This window comes from Protopterus annectens, chromosome 6.part0, assembly GCF_019279795.1.
Source record: "Protopterus annectens isolate FY-2018-M chromosome 6.part0, PAN1.0, whole genome shotgun sequence".
NCBI classification, from domain to species: Eukaryota; Metazoa; Chordata; order Ceratodontiformes; family Protopteridae; genus Protopterus; species Protopterus annectens.
In genome coordinates this window covers 570,802,929-570,817,629 of record NC_056737.1, presented here as the reverse complement: position 1 = coordinate 570,817,629, position 14,701 = coordinate 570,802,929, and positions in this window count along the sequence as shown.

Here is a 14,701-nt window from a genome sequence, read left to right as displayed (position 1 = left end):
CAGTCTCCCACACTCGCATGTGAGTTCTGCCACTGATGGACATCGCAAATACCGGCGAACACATAAGGTAGATGATAGCATAATATGTTTTGATTAGCACCTGCTGGCTTTTGTGAGGAACACAACACTCTTGGCGGGTGTGTCCTGTAAAAGGAATGTAATGGCATCTGGCCTGTGATTTCTTCTTGTGTGTAGTGGTGTAATACAATGATATATCTTGTATCAGAAACAGATACATGTGATAGGAAACAGTATTATTGACTTATACTACTACAAGAAAACTCTGGAGGTATGAAAAGCGCTGAAGTAGTCAGTGCAGTATTGACCGCAGGTATGTGTTGACATGTCAAATGTCACAGCTGTATATATAGTACCTATAGGGCTGTTACCGTTACAAATGATGAAGGTGGGAGCTGCTTTGTAGAAATGTCAGACGTAGCAGATCAAACCATACCTACAGCCATGCATACTCCACAAATAGACATATTAGCACACAGCAAAGCTTAGGCCAGGGGTCATGGAGCCTTAGCCGGCATGTATGAGTAGAGGAAGTGTAGAACAAGGCAAGATGTCTGCCGAGCTATTCAGCAATATCCTGTAGGGGCGTGTAAGACAGCCCCTAAACCGAACGTTGCACGGACAATGTTAGGATATGCAAATTATTCCATTTGTAGGTGAAAGCTATGCAAATGATGTAAATCTGCGATACATGTAACAGTAAGCTGTCCGTGCAAGAGTAGAGTTATGTGCAGAAATGTACTCGGATGTTAACCGAGTTCTGCAAGTAGCTAAATGGAGCAATGTCAGCTGCAAATAAAGGATGAATTCAGTTAAAGAAGCATGCCAATGGCCAAATATAAGGTCAGTGGCATATTTTTCCATTGTAAATTAATAAAACTGAATTTGTACTCCCCCGATCTCTGGTGTGTAAGCGTAGTGCAGCGGCGCGAAAACGCACTGCACTTTTAAAACAAGAGAAATATTTAAAATACACATAGACATTGTAATTATCATTAACAGTTAGTTGGCCATGCAGGTGAATGGCAAGCTGAAGACAAGATGGCTACTGAGTACTGGTTGCTATGTGTGGAAGCGCTCTGTCAGAGATGTAACCAAGCATTAGTAGGCAATCCGATGCAATTGAGGCTGAGGATAGTGAATCACAATTTGTCATGCCATATGGGCCAAGCCACTACAGTGGAAGAGTAGGTTAAGGGGACTATCAGAGTAGAAGATAGATGACATCATGAGTGTGTATGTATAAAACACTGTAATCCTATCAGAGCAATGTGTCACATGTTTGCTGTCAGTTACTCATCAGTGGAAGAGGGGTGTTATGATTTATCCTAGGTACAGTCAGGAAACTGACGGTGTATGCCATGGATATCACTGAAGTTTCATGCAAACCTGCTGACAGTGTGTTCGTGCCTGTGCGCTCCTGTAAGCCCGAGTAAGCATGTGTGCACGTGTGTCAGCCTGTGTGCGTGCGTTGAAGAACGAGTAAGCTAGTGTAAGCATGTTGAAGCCCGTGTAATGTTGTGTAAGCCAGTGTACGCATTTGTAAGCATGTATAAATCTGTACTACACACATCACACACATAATGCACACTCTGAAACACATGCTGCCAATACTACACACGTCAGTCAAATGGCACATGGATGGATAATAAATCATCAGAATCAACAGTGCTGTAAACTATACTACATTGATGGTCATAGCTGCAATGCATCATGCCTGCTTACATACACTTAAAAGGATATCACACTTTGTGTTAACAACATTTTAACATTAATACAGTGCTATAAAGCCACCCTGAGCATCAGCACAATTTTAGTCTGTTCCTGCATCTATGTTACACATTACAGGTGGTGGCACAGGTGTCATCATATGCACAGGGTATGGTGTTTCTTTTCCAGAGCCTGTCATTGAGCCATCCAAGCAACATGTAAGTATGTGTGTGTGAGGGACAACAGTGTTTGCATGACCCAATGTTGATGCAATGTGTGCATGTATGTGTTAGCCCTAGCTGTTTGTTTCATGTGTGTGTCTGCATGTACACAGTTTCAGCATGTGTCATGCATATACAGGAGGTTGTGGGACAGTCACAGACCGTACCTGCCAGACTGTACAGATCGCCATTACTGGCCATGGACACCCCTACATGCATTCAAAAATATTCCAGTCCTGCACCTGTCAATGTATACACATACATTCTTGGGATCTGTATCATAACCTGTGGATAAACGGGAGTCAGTAATGTTAACCTGATTTGCATAGTAGTGTCAGGTAATACATAGTAATATGAGCCATAGTCATCCTCCAAAGTAACAACCACTGCTGACTGTTGCTGAGATGTGCACACGACCGTTTAAAGGTGCTGTACTATCATTGTTGTCAATGTCCCTTGTAATACCCAGCAACAGAATAACTGGTCACTACACAACTATAACCCAGGATCACTACAGCACACAGTATGTGCACTATCACAGAGCCATAGCAGATTTGCATACATCAAAGGTGTTCACGTACAGATAATGCAGCACATTCAATAGTGCTAATATCCACATACATATCAATATCTATCTACATTACATATATAGAAATAGAAATACACATACACACACACTTGGCAGGGTTGTGATCAGAACACAGACCTAACTACCTTATCACACTACAGCATTACGCATGTACAGAATGCGCTACCGTGATTACTAGATCACAGCATTCACACAGGCATACGTCCAGCTTGCTGGCATCAGCATCAAAGGCAAAGACACCGTACGGATTCTACGGAGAGTGAATAGTGTAAAAGCAATGTACTGTTGTCATACAGCAGGAAACTCTCACACACACACATGGCAGGATTGGGATTAGAACACAGACTTAACTACCTTATCACACTACAGCAATACGCATTTACAGAACGCGCTACCGAGATTACTGAACACAACACTCCCAGAGGCATACTTCTAGGTGGGTGACATCACCCTTAAAGGCAAAGACGCCGATAGGGAATGTATGTGGTGTGAGGCATCTAAAAGCATTACCGTGTCCACAGGCTGCAGGAAACACACACACTTGGCAGGACTGGGAGTCAAACATACACCTAACTACCTTATCACACTACTGCAATACGCATTTACAGAATGCACTACCGAGAATACTGAACACAGTACTCCCAGAGGCATACTTCTAGGTGGGTGACATCATCCGTAAAGGCAAAGATGCCGATAGGGAATGTATGTGGTGTGAGGCATCTAAAAGCATTACCATGTCCCCAAGGTGCAGGAAACACACACACACACACCAGGCACACACTTGGCAGGGCTGGGAGTCGAACATACACCTAACTACCTTATCACACTACAGCAATATGCATTTACAGAACGCGCTACCGAGATTACTGAACACAGCACTCCCAGAGGCATAATTCTAGGTGGGTGACATCATCCATAAAGGTAAAGACGTGGATAGGGAATGTATGTGGTGTGAGGCATCTAAAAGCATTACTGTGTCCCCAGGGTGCAGGAAACACACACACACACACAGGCACACACTTGGCAGGGCTGGGAGTTGAACATACACCTAACTACCTTATCACACTACAGCAATACGCATTTACAGAATGCGCTACCGAGATTACTGAACACAGCACTCCCAGAGGCATACTTCTAGGTGGGTGACATCATCCGCCAAGGCAAAGACGCCGATAGGGAATGTATGTGGTGTGAGGCATCTAAAAGCATTACTGTGTCCCCAGGCTGCAGGAAACACACACACAGGCACACACTTGGCAGGGCTGGGAGTCGAACATACACCTAACGACCTTATCACACTACTGCAATATGCATTTACAGAATGCGCTACTGAAATTACTGAACACAGCACTCCCTGAGGCATACTTCTAGGTGGGTGAAATCATCCGTAAAGGCAAAGACGCCGATAGGGAATGTATGTGGTGTGAGGCATCTAAAAGCATCCCCAGGATGCAGGAAACACACCCACACTTAGCAGGACTGGGAGTCGAACATACACCTAACTACCTTATCACACTACAGCAATACACATTTACAGAACGCGCTACCGAGATTACTGAACACAGCACTCCCATAGGCATACTTCTAGGTGGGTGACATCATCCGTAAAGGTAAAGACACCGATAGGGAATGTATGTGGTGTGAGGCGTCTAACAGCATTACCGTGTCCCCAGGGTGCAGGAAACACACACACACACACAGGCACACACTTGGCAGAGCTGGGAGTCAAACATACACCTAACTACCTTATCACACTACAGCAATACGCATTTGCAGAATGCGCTACCGAGATTACTGACCACAGCACTCCCAGAGGCATACTTCTAGGTGGGTGACATCATCCATAAAGGCAAAGACGCCGATAGGGAATGTATGGGGTGTGAGGCGTATAAAAGCATTACCGTGTCTCCAGGCTGCAGGAAACACACACTCACACACACACTTGGCAAGGCTGGGAGTCGAACTTACACCTAACTATCTTATTACACTACAGCAATACGCATTTACAGAACGTGTTACCGAGATTACTGAGCACAGTACTCCCAGAGGCATACTTCTAGGTGGGTGACATCATCCTTAAAGGCAATGATGCCGATAGGGAATGTATGTGGTGTGAAGCATCTAAAAGCATTACCAGGCAGCTGGTAACACACACACACAAACACACTTGGCAGGGCTGGGAGTTGAACATACATCTAACTACCTTATCACACTACAGCATTACGCTTTTACAGAATGCGCTACCGAGATTACTGAACACACCACTCCCAGAGGCATACTTCTAGGTGGTTGACATCTTCCGCAAAGGCAAAGACACCGATAGGGAATGTATAGAGAGTGAGCAGTCTGAAAGCATATTACTGTCCCAAGGTAGACGTAGACAAACACACGGCAGTGGTGTGATCAGGGCAACTAAATATCTACGAAGCACCACAACAACACTACATAGATACGGGACCGCCACAGACAGTACACCCTGCAAGACAGTCAGCCAGTGTGTTCAATGTAGGCATTCACCGTGACGTTGAAAATGGACATCTGTTGCCTGGATGTCCACCATCGCTATACAGGATGTCAATGGCCATGCCCATACACAGAGGCACAAGGTGTCACTGGCCATGCCCACACACTTAGTATCACATGTCTGTTTGGAATGTACTGCGTGTCCATCTACACAATGGCGTACTGGGCATGCTCACACACTTAGCAGTTGCAAAGGGCCGTCTTGCATGCACACGGATTCTAAGCACGTAAGGGTGCAGTTTGGCATGTACTGTGTGTCCAACTACACAACGGCGTACTGGGCATGCTCACACACTTAGCAGTTGCAAAGGGCCATCTTGCATGCACACGGATACTAAACACGGAAGGGCACAGTATGGTATTACTGTCCCCACGTACATGATGGCCACTCACATGTATTGATCAGTACACACTCAGGAGCCATCACAGATGTCTCAGGTGCAGATCACAGAGGTACACACTGCAGTCTACAATGTAGCCCTCAGACACCACCATGTCATTGGACCAGCAATACATCAACACAACACCATGTGACACATGACCAGTGGACTGTACATAGGTGTACAGCAACTGTGCAGACTACACATGTACCGACAGGGTTCCATCATGTGTTATGCATTGCACTAATACCACTGTACATAACCAGGTCGGCTCTACACATAACAGGGGCCCTGGGTCTTACACAGCTGTGACAGATGACTGTCGCTGTACACCAATGAACACACATGTTCGGATATGTCATACATGTAATTGCAGTGGATATGTGCATGGACCACACACACAACACATATGTACATAGCATAGCTTTTGCTGTCCTCCATACAGACAAGTGGCTACAGCAATCATACACATGCAAATGGGAGGTGGGTCCATGGCTGTTGAATGCCAACAGTACATGAGGTAGCAATATTGACCGAGGACACATTCCATCTGTATTAGTTACCCATGACACCCATCATATCATACAACAGTCCATGTGTTATGTATGTCAACACACATGTCCACCGATTGCAATGCATACAAACATGGCTACATGACAGGCATGTAGGACCAACACACATGTACAAACTGTAGTGTGCATGCAGCTGCCATGCATGTGCAGTAGCTGATGTAAGTAACTCATCTGTGCCGAACTACAACATGCAGTTGCAATGCAGCCCCATCATTGACACCTGTATATGGTGACATACTGACAGTACGGTAGGATGTACATCAGGTATGGATGGATGTGTGTACATAAAGTGGTGATCCACCTGTGTAGATGGATGTTCGCCGGGTACGGCTCACAGGTGTGTCACACGCCATCATACCATTACATGTGCAAACAGTACGCTATGTTACTGTTACCTGACGGTGAAGACATAATACTTACACAGCGGTCAGGTGTTACCGACTGTACATCACTCGACACCTGTAACACTTACATCCTCCCATTTGCATATAGCAGCACAATTGCCGGACATAGCGTTGGTACACATAATGTGGCCAATACTGCTGCATGTCTGTCAGACTTATCATCATATAGCAGGTGTATCATTCACAGTACTGCCATGTGTGTTTGCATGTGTGACCATATATGCCACATATGGTGGGGAATACATCCCAATTGTGACACACCCCTGTACACTGTTGTAGACATCTGTACATACTGCAGTGTGGAAAGCATGACATAGGCAGGTGTGGTGTGTGTATCACACACATCAGCTATCCGTACGTGTATGACAGTTGGTCTCCACAGTGTGTGTGTGTGTGTGTGTGTGTGTGTGTGTGTGTGTGTGTGTGTGTGTATGTATGTATGGCTGTCTGGTGCATGGAGTGTGGGTGTATGCTACCATACGGAACACACAGGATCCCAACCCCTCATGGTGATGCAGTCAACTACCCTGTTGATGCCATCGGTCTCAGCCATACTGGCTACCTGTACATGTCCCTTCTCTGTGTTGCGTTGTGTGGGTGCACAGTACTGTGAGGGTGATGACCACATAGGCAAGTGTCTTCACCTCAACACTATGTGGTGTGCATTATAGTGTTGTCGACCCCGTGAGTGTGGGCATGTTCCTGTACTGTGATAGGGTATTACTGCTACACAGTGAGGCCTCATGCTATCAAGTGGCTTCTAACGTTATCATTGTCCAGACTGCTGTGTACAACCCCTGCACCATGTCAACATACCTGTGATGTGACCTGGTATGGATGTCACGTCTCTAGCCACTGTAGCCTATTAAACTGCACACAGGCTGCTGGATCAGTATATGTGTGGACATCTGTGGTATGTTAGACTTTCCAGCTGTCCAGTTGAGGCTACGTATAGCATGCTGAGATTGCCATACGTGCCTGTGAGTACTCCACAGTTACACATGGGAGACTGCAAACACTGCTACCTGTAGACACATGCAAGTAGACCATAAGGAGGGAACCTGGGCATCATTACCAACATGCTGTTACTGTTGTTACCGAGACACATACTGTGAACATATAACAATGCATGCTACACCTGTACTACATGGTTGTGCACATATAACAATGCATGCTACACCTGTACTACATGGTATGTCTGGTGCGTGTCAACAGTACACAACCAATGTAATATACACGTCTCTCACCATTCTTACACAACTAACGTAATATACACTTCCCTCACCAGTCATACACAACTAATGTAATATGCATGTTTAGCAAATGTGCATGTGCATGGAAGGGTAGTGTGAGCTGTCTACATTACTCTACAGTGTGAAGTACAGACACTGTGCCATTGCATGGCATCATGAGGCATCTATATTGCTATACAGTGCATAATATGTACACATTGCATAGCCATAACTGCATGCATACCCATGACATAACTGTGGATTGTGACCCACGATGCTGAGGTGTGTACACACCAAACCATGCTGTGTCATGTGACAGATCACTGGAGGACCTACAGATGACACCCCTGCACAACAACTACAGAGTCTTAGCTGCCTGTCAACCATGTCCACACATAGCGGACTTGCCAATTCACCATGTCCAATATGACATTGCTGTACCACACACACGAGGTGCACAGCTAACGGTGATGTCCTACAGCAGCAAGGGAAATGTACAGTATCTGTGGCCTGATGTGGTGTCAATGTCTGTGGAAGCTGCAGAGGTGACTACTGTCATGCTATGACACAGGCGTGATGTTCAACACATCTTATATGGCAGACGTCAGTGACACCTCCACTGGCTGTGCACAGGCTGTTAGGATGTCCAGTGTACCACATCAACTGTATAATCTGTCAACTAAGGCTATAATTGGACCATGTGTGGACAAACAGGGTGTATACACATCACATCTACTGTGTGGCTACGTATCTCTGGCCATCCCCCATGGCCATGTGAGCATGTGTTGGACAAATGTGCATGATGACTGTTTATCACACATGTCTGTGCTGTCCCAGATGACATACACCCATAGATGTTAGATATGTCACTATCCACAGGGCTATGCAGACAACAGGTTGTTTGTGGGGTATGGGTTATGGGATAGTGTGATATTATTGCAGCCAATACACTACGTGTCTGGGACATGTCAGATGGCACATCACAATGTGTGCACCCATTGCAGGGGCATATGACACAATGGTGACTCCTGTGGGCTGCCCATATCACAGCTCACTGTGTGGTACTGTTTGCGTACCACACGTGTTGTTCCAATGTATAGTACATATGCCTCCATTGTAAAACACCTCCACTGTTGTATGCACAGCTGACCACACATATAGCAATGACAAATACTCTGGTTTCATGTCGGTGTATCATTTCGTTTGTATATATTGCACATGGGTGGCCTGTGTGAATGATGGGTGACGCGACCTGTATATTGTGAATGGAACGAACATCAAGTGTACAAGTGTTAACTGGCCACATGGCAAATAGATCTATGGTTTTACATGCCTGATACTGATGACAGTCTCACCTACAATGGACTCATGTCTGTGCGGCATGCCAGAGGTACCTGTATAGGGGTGACACAGCAGTATGAACATTATCCATGACTGTATGACAGCCACAGGGTGCACTGTGCATGTTAACACATTCACCTGTACAATAGCATATAGTATGCACATGTGTGCATACACACGGTAGCATACTGTAGTATGCAGCATGTGTGTCCACATACCATGCATATGTTGTTACATTACATAATGTACAGTGACACATGCAAGTAAATGGGATATAGTAGCCATATGTGCAGTACTGACTTACCAGGAAACTCCAGGCTCATTGGTTGGGAGACACCCACCTCCACGATGGCAGATAGTGTTTGTGGGTGCTGTTCTGAGGGTGTCCCCAGACTGGCCAGTAACTCCTCAGTGTGTGTGAGTGGGGGCTGGGTTGGTGGCCCACCACCTGTTCCACCTTGTTCCCTGGCGATTGCAGTGGCACGCTGTTTTGCATGCTGTATCAGGTCCATGCAGTGTCTGCACACCTGCTAGTAGGTGCGGTTATGGTCACCCACATCGTTCGCCCTCCTGCGCAGATCCTGCCACAGATCGTCCCGCTGCTGGGCATGCTGTGGCACATGGCTGAACAACACCTCGTAATTCTCATGGAGGTACGGGATGAGGACATCATCCTCCTGGCGGCTGTAGGCTGGAAAGCGTGTAGGAGGCATTATCTGTAAGACATAATGATGGCGACAGGTCACAGTTTCAGAGATGTACAGAGATACAGCTGCACATACATTTCTATGACATCTAGTACATCTGCACAGTTATCTTTGCAAATCACCATGACACTGACACGACTGACGTGTTTGTGTCACACACATGTAACACCCGTTATGCATTGGATATCATCACCATATATGTGTGTCACCTCATTACAGTGTTCATACTCCATGTGAATGCTGTCGTGATGTGGGCATGTCTGTTTGCCTGCACTGGTGTTCTTACCTATCTGCACATGCCTGGATGTCTCCACGGTATTGCTGTTGACCTTGATGCTGTGTATATGTCACATATCAACACAGACACAGCCTTAATGGACTTGAGCAGTGACAATGCACACATACGCATGGAAACCTGTACATGTATGTGTTTTGCCATATACATCTACACAGCACTGTACAGCTGTTCAACATCCTGCCACGGATCGCCTGTGTTGCACATGTGATAGACATGGGACAATGGCTAGTCGGACGTCATTCGCAGGGATGGTTATCAACCATAGCATGTACGGGCAAGGTTTCCTAGCTGTAACCAACAGCCATTATGCCACCGCGAGGTGCATCAGTGCCACATTACTGATCCAGACAGTTGATACTACATCTACCATGTGGCCATCACACCATGTATGACTGGAATGACATGTGCAGCTTTGATGGACAGGGTTGCATGGTATAGCGGGAGTATGTCACATGTATGGCACAGGGATCTGTCCAGCATGTGGCGATCCTAGTATTAGTACGGCGGCTGTCCATGTCATATGTCTTTCAGATCAGGATATGGACATGTAGCATGTCCATCATCATGGTGCAGCAAATGTCTTTATGCAAGGTAGACAGCATGCTGCATAGTAGAGGTGAGGATTGTGAAGTCTGGTATTGCTCATCCACGCATGGCCATTACCCCTTAAAGGTGATATGTGATCCAATATTGGTCACCCCAGTGCTGTATATGCCTGTCCAATGATCTCCGTGCTCATGGATGGCACCCTGTCATGATATGGGTACCTTGTATGACTACCTATGGGGTCTGGAGATGTCACCAAGTCAGGGAGGTGTACTGCACAGCACCATCCCTTACACAGTGTCCATAATGTTGACCACAGCCTAGGTGGTAGTTAATGGGTACAGGGATGTTCACCTAGCGGTGACAATGCTGATATCATCTAAAAGACTGTGCACATATGTCACACACCTCACCCACACAGCCCATTCTGTATGTTGTTCACAACACTGACACAGCTATTGCTCATAGGTCATGGCCATTCACATCCTTACATACACAGATGCCTAACATTTGTCTGTGTGGTATGGGCTACAATGAGGGTGGAGTACAACACATTAACCCTGTTCTACTGTAGCTGGCACTGGCGTGATATGCACATGTCACTCTGGCACCTTTTGTAGTTGTGAGTCTGTCAACAGGCCACTGGTAGAACACTCCTATGACATACAAAGGTATTTGTAATCAAAAATCCATACTGTCTTGCACATCTGTACTGCTAACATCTACAGTGATAATGGTTCATGGACATGCGCACCATACTCAGCAGGGTTATAGTGCGGTGCCACCCATTATGACTGTCGTCACCACTTGTGGGTTGATATTATCCAACACCCTATCTGTATTGTATGTTCATGCTAGGCACTTGTTCAGAACTTGTGAGCATGTCATGAGCTACTGATTTCTATAGCACCCATTCCACACCATTTCCCACAGGTACACTGGCTGTCCTAAAATTTCCAGCTTGCTTATGGTACAACAGCTGTTGTACACATGTAACTCACATATCCTGTGAGACATGGTTGTATATACAGGCATGTCCAACTTTCACGTACCAGTGCTATTGCCTGTCTATATGATGGATATGTCGTACATGTGGCAATAGAGCAATTGTCTCATGTACACATTAAATGCTCGCCTCCCAACATACGACACTACAGCCTGTGGGGGATGCACTTATGCAGCCCTGCTGGGGGTAATGCTGTCACCAACCCTGACTGCACCTGACAGTCATGTTGGTATGTGCAACATTTGCAACACACCCCACACATCACAGTCTCACATGATCTCCACCACAGGCCACACATACGAGGACAACTCGTGCAGTACCTCTCCATACTCTGTGTAGGCACCAGAGGCAGCCCCCATCACAGAACACAACATCACCAACTTATAGCCCACAGACTCATGTGTGCCCATCACATACAGCCAATAGGGTGTTATAACATACACAACACACCAGTCATAGGTGACTGTAGGCGGTCACACTGCAGTTCCACACAGCAGGCTACACAAGGCGATAGTCACTTACATCTTGCTATCGGGTAACTGGTTCTGCAACATAACCTATGCACCCATGCCACACCTCACCAGGTACGATGTGACTGTCATTCTCCATGTTAGTGTGACTGCCCTGAGATGCCACTTCACAGACTATGTGTGCAGGGACATGCAATAGCTCACCAGTCTTGTAGCCCTGAAGGTGTGGGCCAAGCCCTGGGGAGCATTATGCATTCATCCGGACCCGATACCACTGTACAACGACTGACTGTGTCACTTCAACAGTTGCGTATGCTTCTGCTTTCATTCCACAGGCATCTGGTATCTGTCCGCTTTGACTGACCTGGTCAAACACAATGCTTTAGCACAGATGACCTGCACTTGTCAGCCCTGGGAGTACAGATCACATGTGAGGCTCTTGCTGCTTCTATACTGCCTGTCTTGCACAGTTTCCAATAACAGTCACCGGCGGAACGGGAACTGGCAAGCAAGACATGGGGTCATGTGACACAATGCTTGCATCTTCCTCTGTGATGCACGCATGCAAGGCACACCTTATAATGCACCACTCCAATATCTCTGCTGTGACTGGGACCTGCCTCTAGGCTCTGAAGAGCACACATGCGATGACAGGTTATAGACAGATCATACCTTTCAGGCACATACCTGGACCGGCACACCCACAGCTGAGGTGTTCCCATATCCCACTATGTTGTACACACATCCTGGCTAGTTACTTAGCACAATGCATCAGAGGTGCTCCACATGCAACTAACTGTGTCTGGAACTGCTATACACATTGTAACCAGCTACAGATTCAACAACACACTCCACGGTCACCGGACCTCATTTGTTGGTGTACTGGACAGTAGGGCTCAGACAGCTACTACTGATGTGTGACTGACTCTACCCCACACTTAACTGGGATAGCCACTCATGTACCGACACATCCGTGAGTCATAACCTCCACTCGGCTGGATCAACCCATACACACCACCTCCAAGACCAACATTATCCTTGACATGAACACTACCAACATGTGACTGGTGTTCCACACCTGGGGTTATCCCCTCATTGGTGGATTCTGAACATATGCTAGTCACCCTTGTTAGCCACATCCCGGCACCACACCCTTCACGGCATACACAGTACATGATTACTACAACACCTACTACAGACGTCTTATGACAGCGGTTGTTGACGTCATGACACCCGTGCAGATGGACAATGCACATACAAATGCTGAAACATGCCCCAGTGCACTGCATTAGCACGTACACGACTGTATGGATCATGCTATTCCACACAGAGCCATGATGGTACACACCAGATAACAGACGCCACTCTGGTGGTCAAGTTCCATGGACTTAATGTACAACAACAGGTGGAGGCTGTTGCACAGTGGTGTACAATCCCATGGGTGGAGTAGCTCACTGGTCAGCCTCGGTAGGGCCACGGGATTCCTCATCACATACTCCAAGACTAGCTACGTAAACATTACTGCGACACATTCCGGGGTGTACCACAAGGCATTATGGTGGTATGTCAGTAGTCAATGGCAATACCCACATCTGTTCTTACATACAACAGTCACTCCGGAACATTACAGACCCAGGTGATGTAGGCAACATGCTGGCGGATGGATTCAATGCTAACATTACACCCTCACACTCACTACAGGGCCACAATCCATGCAGGAACATTGCGGTGTCCCTGCGGTCACACCAACACAGTACTAACCTGCACTCTATATGTCCTGGGACACTGGCCCCATGTCACCTTCCAAAGTCCCAGGCTGCGATGTCCACAAACCTCTGAACGACATGTCTCCCCACTAGGCCACCATATTCAGTAATAGCCTTGTATCAGACATTGTGGCCCCTGAATGGCACACAGCAACAATTATCACACTCCACACAGGTGGCACCACAATGCACGTGTGGGACTATAGTCCTACACACCTGACTGGACTGTTCTGCATGGCTATGGGGCACATCATCATGGACGTCATTCACAGAGACATTGTTGGGCTCCGGTCCTGTGATGCCATCCGGGTTGGACTTGTTAGGGCCAGAACATGGCCCCTACACCTGGTGGACTCCTTTCATACAGTTACCAGGGTAGTTGATGACGGTACCGGGGTCCACACATCCTACATTGTCCTCTCATTGCCTTACAGCACCGTTCTCCATTCTGGTATTGACAACATACACATCCACCTGCACATCGTACCCTATGTCTCAGGATGTTATGCAATGTGGCTCATGGACAGGACACACACAATGAGGGTAGCATACCATAGTACCTACTGCATTTCAGTTACACTTGGCATACCACAGTCCTCAGTCATAGGGCCCCTCATGTTCAGTATATGCTTCCCTGAGGTTCAGGCTAGCACAGAGGGACTTTCCCTGCCTAGCTTTACAAACCCCTGCATACAAAGCACCATGATTGATCCACCAGCTGATACTGACTCTATCCATATGGGTGTCACTGTGACAGATACCTGATATGAATATCATGGCCTCAAGCTGCATGAACATCACCTTTGCATTACACCATTCACCCACTGACTATCACATAGGTGGTAGTCCCTTACATACATGTCACATTGTACATGTTCATAGTACACACGTATGTCGCACCCACTCCTGTGGTTACCA